General features: G+C 53.4%; 1 pseudogene; it reads right to left on the reverse strand.

The window, feature by feature from the left end:
* Nucleotides 1-1,163: 1,163 nt before the first annotated feature.
* On the reverse strand, nt 1,164-2,084 carry LOC110581731 (annotated as a pseudogene).
* Between the last annotated feature and the right edge of the window lie 1,484 nt (nt 2,085-3,568).

The following is a 3,568-nucleotide window of genomic DNA, read 5'->3' on the forward strand; positions in this document are numbered from 1 at the left end:
GCAGGGAAGGAGTTACTCTGTGAATCTGCATCCGTTTCTACTGCGTGCTCACTGAGTTGTCAGAAAGGAAAGCTGGGAAGAGGCTGAGCACCAGGAAGGGGCAGCTCTGGCAGGATCCCTGTGATGAGGTACGAAAGGGTAAAGCAAGTCTCCCCAAAGCGAGGTGAGGCCTGGATGCTGGGCTGGGAGGCATGGCAACAGCTTCTGTTCCTGCTCAAGACCGATGTTGGGAACACAGGTCCTGGGCTGCTCAGCGTGACTGGTACCCCCGTGGCTGGACCACTCTGGGGATCATGGACTCTGGGCCTCATCACTGCCTCTACTGTCACCTCCCAGGGCACCAGGCCATGCCTGTCATCTTTGAACTCTGTCTCCGCTCTACTCAGGTTCAGGAAGGACGCCAGGCTCTGCCACCATCTCCCCTACACTGTTGTGTTCATGTATTTATTTACAAAACCTATGGGGGGCCTACGGTTGGGCAGGGCTGGACCTTGGGACAGAGTAGATTCTGACCATCCCTGCTTTTACAGTAACACTGAAAATAAAACAGGAGGAGCTCAGTGAGGAGGCTTCCTGGGGGAGGTGGCATTTGAGCTGGGCCTCGAGGGTCCGGCCATCCTGGAGGTGTGTGCTGGGTGTGGCTGCCGCGTGGGAAGCACAGAGCTGGGCAGGGCTGGGCAACACTGGGGCTCACACCTGGCTGGTCAGGTGCGAGAATGTGGGGCAGAAGGTTGGGGGTTAGTCAGGACCAGCAGGGCCAGCTTGTGAAGGCCTAGAATGCCCCACGGAGGAGCTTACACTTGGTCCTGAGAGTAGGGGGAGCTTTTTGGGGGCTTCAATCAGGAGAGGATGTGATCACATTTGCCTTTCACAGAGGTCCCTGTGGATGCCCCAGGGAGGATAGAGTGGAAGGACCACTAGGAATGCGGTCTTGAGGCCAGCCAGGAGCTGGCGTGAAGGTACAGGAAGTGATGTGGAGAGCCGGCCAGGGCGATGCCAGGGAAGGAGCTGAGGGTGCTTTGTGAGCAATTCTGGTGCAGCATCAGTGGGACTCGGTGCTGCCTTTCTGGGGTGAAGATTCCAGACTCAGCCCTGCACCCCACCTGTCCTCACTGTAGGCCTATGAAGGCCTCACCTACTAATCTGAAGATCCCAGGCCTCCCTCACTGGGACGTCCAACTCCTACCCCACACTTTCTTGTTCCTCAAGCTATAGATGACAGGGTTCAGCATGGGCGTGACCACGGCATAGAGGACCGTGAAGACCTCATCAGAGATGCGGGCCTCCTTGCTCTTGGGTTTCAGGTACATGAATATGACGGTGCCATGGAAAAGCATCACCACAGCCAGGTGTGCCGAGCAGGTGCAGAAGGCTTTGCGGCGTCCGGCAGCTGAGGGCACTCTCAGGACGGTGGCCAGGATAGGTGTTTAGGACAGGCAGACGAATGCCAGGGTATAGGCAGCAGCAGGATGGCCCCCACCAGCAGGAAGACTTCACTGACAGAGGTGTCACTGAATGCCAGCTTCAGCACTGCCAGGATCTCACAGGTGAAGTGACTAACCACATTGTGGCCGCAGAAGGGCAGCCTCATGGCAATGACTGTCTCAGTCACTGACTTGAAGAGACAGAGGACCCAGGCGGTTCCCACCAACGACAAGCAGAGCCAGGGGCTCATGAGCACGGGGTACCTGAGTGGCCGGCAAATGGCCAGGTAGCGATCATAGGCCATGATGGCAAGAAGCAGACACTCTGTGGAGCCTGTGGAGAGGCTCAGACACATCTGGATTGCGCAGCCAGTAAAGGAGATAGTCTTCTGGGCTGACAGGAGGTGATGCTGACAGCATCAGAGGCACAAAGGTAGACGTGTAGCAGATGTCCAGGATAGAGAGGTTGCCCAGGAAGAAGTACATGGGCGTGTGCAGGCGGACGTCCAGGACACTCACTGCCACGATGGCTGTGTTCCCCAGCAGGGTCACCAGGTACATGGTTGAGCACAGAGGGAAGAGCAGGTGCTCCAGGGCTGGGTAACCAGAAAATCCTTTCAGAAAGAACTCAGAGATCTCTGTCCTATTGACCCGCTCCATATTGCTGTGCTCAAGGGGACACATGGCTGGGATGGAGGGAAAGAGGGTGCAGGGTGCTGGGAGAGCCCACAGAGCCTCTTTTAGGTGGGGGTATGTTGCTAGGGCCTTTTCCAGTTCTTACACACACTCTGTTCTTGAGTTTGGGCAATCTGTGCACTTCTGGGCTGCAATTCATCCATGTGAAAAGTGAGCATTGATCTGGATCAGCATTTCCCTGAGAGCGTGTTAATGAAAATGTTAGTAGGCAATCTGAAAAATTAATTTGAGACAACACTAAATTAATTGAAAGTAAATAAAGCCCTTTACTGCAGGACTTCTTTTTTTTTTTTTTTTTTTTTAAATTTTATTTATTTATTTGAGAGAGAGAGAATGAGAGACAGAGAGCACGAGAGGGAAGGGGATCAGAGGGAGAAGCAGACCCCCCGCTGAGCAGGGAGCCCGATGTGGGACTCGATCCCGGGACTCCGGGATCATGACCCGAGCCGAAGGCAGTCGCTTAACCGACTGAGCCACCCAGGCGCCCTACTGCAGGACTTCTTATATGCCAATGTGATTTGTGACCTTCCAAAAGTGGTATAGGGCAAGTAATTCCCAAACTTACTTGACCATGGGTCCTCTTTTTATATTAATCTACAGCAGATAAGTATTCTTTTTTTTTAAGATTTATTTACTTATTTATTTATTTGAGAGCGAGAGAGAGTGAGAGAGAGTATATGCACAAGAGGGGAGGGGCAAAGGGAGAGAGAGAATCTCCAGCAGACTTCCTGCTGAGCATAGCTGGACGCAGGGCTCAGCTCACGACCCTGAGATCATGACCTGAGCTGAAACCAAGAGTCACCCTGACACCCTTACAGCAGATAAGTGTTCTACTAACATAGTTTGGGGGAAAATCAGAGGTCCTCAAATCTTAATGTGTAGCAGAATCACCTGGAAAGTTTGTTAAAACAGATTGCTGGGCTCCATCCGCAGAGCTTCTGACTCAGTTTGTGTGGGTGACACTGCTTCTGCTGGCCACGGTAGCACACTTGAGAATCCCTGGGCTAGATGGTTCCTGAGGGTTCTCCTGGCTTTCAGGAAGCCTCTGAGCTGCTTTACACTCTTCCCACTGTTGGGAATGCCCTTCTCCTTTATTTCTCAACCTGCAGACGTCTGGTTGTGTCTTCAGCTTGGCTCTGGTCTCCATGCATGAGGCATGCCTCTCCTCGGAGGGGCTGCTGAACTCTGAGCCTCTCAGCAGGCTCATCCACCTGTCCCTCCACAGGGCCTGTTCGTCAGCTACTGTGTGCGGACTGACCTTCAGAATCTGCCTTCATCGTGGGCTTTTGAGCTGCAATTTGAAGGAGTAGCTGGACTGGCCCCCAAACTCCTATTTTCTCTGGGTTGGAGCCAGAGCCACCTTGCCCCCATGAACTTGTAGGGCATCAGCGTGGAAAGCTCCCTGAGAGGTGAACCTCTTAGATCTCACTGAAGATAGGAAACTGAGA

The sequence above is a fragment of the Neomonachus schauinslandi genome, chromosome 13, assembly GCF_002201575.2.
Source record: "Neomonachus schauinslandi chromosome 13, ASM220157v2, whole genome shotgun sequence".
NCBI lineage: Eukaryota > Metazoa > Chordata > Mammalia > Carnivora > Phocidae > Neomonachus > Neomonachus schauinslandi.